The 6000-nt window shown below is 40.9% G+C and overlaps 1 protein-coding gene across 1 annotated transcript in view; it reads left to right on the top strand.

Annotated features, from left to right (window-relative positions):
* The first annotated feature begins 1851 nt into the window (after positions 1-1851).
* Positions 1852-6000, top strand: part of LOC139558027 (adenylate cyclase type 6-like) — a 121924-nt gene continuing 117775 nt past the window's right edge. The window contains exon 1 of the mRNA XM_071373441.1: positions 1852-1957. The gene's annotated coding sequence lies outside the window, so the exon portion shown is untranslated. The remainder of the gene's footprint in view (positions 1958-6000) is intronic.

Here is a 6000-nt window from a genome sequence, read left to right as displayed (position 1 = left end):
ACAATAAGTGATATCCGTATTGCCGCAGACTACACCACTGCTGTCATCCTTACCTCCAAGCGTTTATTCAAGTTGGATAATCTTTGGATGCTGACAGCAGTCAGACATAGCTTGGACTGTAGCCTACAAAAGCCTATTTCTGCTCTTTTTCCGCGATCTATCAAACACATTTGGTGTGTCATCATAGTGGTCTCTGACATCATAGTGGTCTCTGACATCATAGTGGTCTCTGACATCATAATGGTCTCTGACATCATAGTGGTCTCTGACTTGTGGTCAGACTCGCTCAGGTAGAACAAACTTAAACTTGTGCCTTTTTTCAATGGTGATTTGAATGACATTGAGAAAACAGAGAGAGTGTCTAATATTTTTTTTACGCAAACATCCTTTCTGAATGTAAAAGTAATCCTCAAAGTAATCATCTAGTTTTTCAAAAATATCTGTAATCTGATTACAATATTTTTGCTGGTAACGTAACGGATTACAGTTAACGTTTTTTGTAATTCTTTACATGTAATGGATTACATGTAATCCGTTACTCCCCAACCCTGCATATCATACTACTTTAAGTGTCTGGATTTATATTTACTATGTTACGTCTTGTCTATGAGACCAGGCTACAGCTACAATAACATATAGGCCTAAGGTCTTTGGACATTAAAGTAGTTGGTCTGCAGTACATCTTGGCTAGCTGCAGTCTACATCCTCACGCTCTTGTGCCCCGTTTATACCTGGTGCTAACATGCAGCCCAACAGGCAGCCAATTCTGATATTTTGTTCCACTATTTGGTGTTTTGACCAATCACATCAGATCTTTTCACATCAGATCTTTTTCAGAGCTTATCTGATTGGTCGAAAGACCAACTAGTGAAAAAAATATCAGAATTGAGCTGCCTGTCTGAACGCAGAACATGCATTGTGTCTGGATATCAATCAAGTGTAAACAGGTCTGAAATCCTCATTCGACCCTAGACCGCATCTAAAATCATTAACAAATAGCACCATTGACTTATGGCATCGACTTCATTGCTTAGTTGTCCCACTCAAAATGGCACTCATATTTGTGTTGTAATTTGTAGGCCTATCAGTTCATGACAATTGAAGAAGGCTACCTGTCTTATTAGGTAAAAAGCCCGAGCGGGCGATACAGTCAGAGAACCTAGTGGGAATGTAGCGAGCGCCAGATGTTGGGCGCGTTTGAGTGGTAAGGCAAAAGCAACTGTAGACGAAAGTCAAGTGAAGTCGTGTGAGGTGAATTTGCAACAGCCGAAAGTCAGACACTAATGTGGTTTTCCAACAGCAAGGCTCACATCAACATGGCAGTGTTTCCATTGTTTCTAAAAGCTTTGTTTATAATGTCAAAATAAACATGTCTCCAACTCCCATATCACACTCACAAACTGAAATCATATGTGAGTTCATTATACAATCAGAGAGACTAAAATATCACATTTGTTTGTATATAGGCTATCCACTGTATAGCTTACATTAAGTTGATTTCTGTTTCAGTCATATCTTTGATGACATACGCGCGGGTCAAACAAAAACACCCTAATGATTGGTTGACAATAGAGCCTCCCACGATGCAGGCGACATCTGCAGGATGAAGCTGGGGTAGTGCAACTGCAGATACTTGCAGTCGAAGCCGTCAAAACGTAATGACCTTTGATTACAGGATTTCTGGAAAGTTCATGCAGTAGACATGTTGGCGCAATTCAGACAATTTTTAACATAATGCAACACACTTTTTTGAAAGGCGGTCACCGACTTGACTTGACAAAAGTGATCAGCTCGAACGCGCCCACTGTATGTACATTTGTAGCCAATCCCCTCGATTGTAGCCTAGACGTCGACAGATACACGTTTTCATCTGAACGAAAAGACAGCAACGTACCAAAACAGAGGGAGAAAGTCAGCTATATTGCGCGCGGTTCGTATATGGGTGCTAATCAATGTGGTAAGTACAATCTCTCCCGGGCTACTAGCCTTCTGGATAACTGTTTTCCAGTCTACAACAACGCTACATTAACTTAACTAGTCGACTATTATCACTGTAATTATATAACACAGTAGTGCCACAAAAATTAAACAGAACAGCCGAGGTTACAATGTTAACTTGGCCTCTTCAGCAGTGTAGCAGTAGCCTGTAGTTTCAAGGTGGCATGTTATGCAGGTATTTGCGCTGTTTTACATGTCACTATCGACGATGTTGCTAGTAGTAACAAGCCTATAGGCTATGTGTAGGCTTCATAAATGTGTTGATGCCTACCAAAGAAGGAGACATTCTGGTGCATATAGGCTATGCATTTACAATAAGGGACGTACCTAGAAGAAACCGGGTTAGGACATGTATGTATCCTGTTCTCTGATTGGAAAAAATAAAAAAAAGCTTGAAGGTGCATTACAATAGTATGGCTTTGCCGATGGGCTACTGTCGGCTATCTTTCCAGTGGGAAATTAGTGCAATGAAAGTATGCAAGTAGCCCTACTACTTGTCAAACGGCGCGATCATGGAATTCCTGGAGTCGATTTCTCATAGAAGTTTGTAGAGAGATTTTAAATTATTACTCATGACTTGAATTCTGGCGACAAATGGTAAGAGTAGGGCTAGATAAGAACTGTCGGTGCAAGGAAATATAGACAACCATTATAAATGAAACGTTTGAGAAGTAGGCGCATTGTTACTGTCGAAATGTCCCCATGGAAAGGCTATGGTTAACATATACCGGTAGCTTCACACAAACAGTGCGTGCGATTATGCAATCCTTTTCTTCGGACGGTCTTCTTGCAACCAAATAGCCTAGGCTATGTGCAGATATGTGTTTGCATGTAGGCCTATTTATCGCAAACATCCTGATTATGTGGTATTAGGCCTGCATATAGATAATTGACATTCAAACTCAAGGTATATCCTATTAATTCTCTATATATTAATTTACAACGTTGACAACCGTTTTTCCGGTTTATAACGAGGTGGTTAGATTGGAAACAAGTATTCTTTTTTAAATGATATCTCAAGCGGATGCTCCTGTAAACGCATGCATGCACTGTTCTGTTTGTTACATAACCGCCGCATGCTGCTGTGTGCTCCTGCTGTCTGACTCTGACCGGCCGTGCATGCACCAGAGCCAGAGGTGAATGCAATGCTTGCTTGCCAGTCTGACCCACAGGGGCATTGAATAACCTAATAGCATAGATCAGATCAGACCAGATCAGATCAGGTGCCTTTATCTGCCTAACAATACCTAGATATAGTATTTGCATATCCAGCTAGTTGCGTTTGTGTATTTGCTCAGACGAACCAGTGTGGCTCAGTTAGAGCATAACACTTGCAACACCAGGGTTTTGGGTTCGATTCCCAGGAGGGACCAGTGTGAAAAATGTATCCACTCACTACTATACGTCGCTCTGGATAAGAGTGGCTGCTAAATGACTAAACTGTCAATTGTAAACTCAACTCAATGTTAAACTGTGTGAATATGTATCCTTAAACCTTTTTAAACCACTTATTATAGGTGGAAATGTATGAATGATAAAATACGTTTTTTAAAAAGCCTACATATTTTGTTATACTTAAGCAATAAGGTCCGATGGGGTTTGTGATATATGGCCAATATACCACGGCTAAGGGCTGTCCTTAGCACGACGCAACGCAGAGTGCCTGGACACAGCCCTTAGCCGTGGTATATTGGCCATATATCACAAACCCCTGAAGTGCCTTATTGCTATTATAAACTGTTTACTAACGTAATTAGAGCAGTAAAAAATAACTGTTTTGTCATACCCGTGGTATACGATCTGATATACCACGGTGTCAGTCAATCAGCATTCAGAGCTCGAACCTCCCAGTTTATAATGTGTCTATACCACACCACCTCGGGCCTTATTGGTTAATTAAAGAATACACTAAATACACCATGGTGTTCTGTCTGACATCCAGTAACCGCCTATGTTGTTTATTGGCAGAATGGCAGAGTTGAACTACATTGATAACAAACTACAGCGCAGGACTCTCTGTTTGCCATCTCCTCGGTTAGTTTCAAAGGTTTCTTTTGTGAAGCAACTTCTATCAATCGCTAGCTACTGCTCTTAATAAGGAACACAGGCATGCCACGAGGCGCATTTACTGTAGAATATAATAAGTACTTAATTGTTAATTTTGTGAGACGTAAATCTTCTGCCTTCCTCAACAACCCTCCACCCCAAAATACACATGCATGCGCACACACGTGGCATAAACGCACACACCCACATTGAGAAACACTGCATCTCTGTAGTCTTTTTCCTCCATGTTGTTGTCCTACAGATCCTCCCTGACTGTTGTTGTTGTTGTTGTCCTACAGATCCTCCCTGACTGTTGTTGTTGTTGTTGTTGTTCTACAGATCCTCCCTGACTGTTGTTGTTCTACAGATCCTCCCTGACTGTTGTTGTTGTTGTTGTTGTCTTACAGATCCTCCCTGACTGTTGTTGTCTTACAGTTCCTCCCTGACTGTTGTTGTTGTTGTTCTACAGTTCCTCCCTGACTGTTGTTGTTGTTCTACAGATCCTCCCTGACTGTTGTTGTTGTCCTACAGATCCTCCCTGACTGTTGTTGTTGTTGTCCTACAGATCCTCCCTGACTGTTGTTGTTGTTGTCCTACAGATCCTCCCTGACTGTTGTTGTTGTTGTCCTACAGATCCTCCCTGACTGTTGTTGTTGTTGTCCTACAGATCCTCCCTGACTGTTGTTGTTGTTGTTCTACAGATCCTCCCTGACTGTTGTTGTTCTACAGATCCTCCCTGACTGTTGTTGTTGTTGTTCTACAGATCCTCCCTGACTGTTGTTGTTGTTCTACAGATCCTCCCTGACTGTTGTTGTTGTTCTACAGATCCTCCCTGACTGTTGTTATTCTACGTATCCTCATGTTCATCTCCCTGACTGTTGCTGTAAAAGCTAATTTCATGCTATTCTACACATTATGCCATGGGGTGGAGAGAAATGTTTGCAGTTTTTAATATGATATCTGACTGAGACTGACTAACAAAATCATTTGGGGCCCCCCGGCCAGTAATTAGATTATGATTACTAAATTTAGATAGCTGGCCGCTAGCCTGACTTACCAATCTAAAAAACGGTAGTGCTTCATGGGCTAATAGAGTCACTGTTAGTAGCTAGGTTTCCATCCAATTGGCGACAGATTTTCATGCGAATATTCTAAAATCTGCATGAAAACAATATGTACATTTTCTCACCAGAGATGTTTCCATAAATTGACTTGTTGCTGATAAAAGGCTGTGTGTAATGACGTGGTGCACATAAAAAAAAAATGTTTTGGCGTTCTAATTCCCATGTACTGAATAAAAAAAGTACAAGTTAAATAGGTTTCCATGGCATTTTGAACTCTACTGATGGTTTTGTCACAACAAAAGGTTGTGTTTTATAGGGAGTGTACCCAGTCCGGTACATGCTCTCTAGCCAACAGCACGCAGAGAAATACAGCATGATAGAGCACACGTATAGCCTACATGATCAGATTATTATTGACAAAAGAGTGTAGTCTTGTTATTTGTCTAATGGTACCCAAGCATCAATGATGATGTCACCAGAATCAGACCCTCAATATTTATTGGAAAGGAGAGCATCACCGTGCACTTTCACCACCCTGTGAAGTTCAACATAATCGATTTAATCTGTAGCATAATAAACTGCATGCTTTCCCGAAGAGTCGTAGTGGGAGGACCACACAACATGTCATTACGTGACTCCAAGTTTACATCAATATGATGGTTATTATATCAATATTTGGGCATAAAAGCGTTTCCACCAACATTTCTCGCATAATTCATTTTACAGACACAAAAAGATCCCATCTTGTCGAGCGTATTTTGTTTTGTCGCCATTTGGGAAGTTTACCGACATTTTTTTGTTTGTTGCCGACAGTACTTTACTCACCTCAAAAGGTTGGATGGAAACCTGGGTAGGGATTGACATAACAAGATAAACTGTTGATGCACAACAC

Source organism: Salvelinus alpinus, chromosome 28, assembly GCF_045679555.1.
Source record: "Salvelinus alpinus chromosome 28, SLU_Salpinus.1, whole genome shotgun sequence".
NCBI lineage: Eukaryota > Metazoa > Chordata > Actinopteri > Salmoniformes > Salmonidae > Salvelinus > Salvelinus alpinus.
This window is presented reverse-complemented; position numbering and strand designations above follow the sequence as displayed.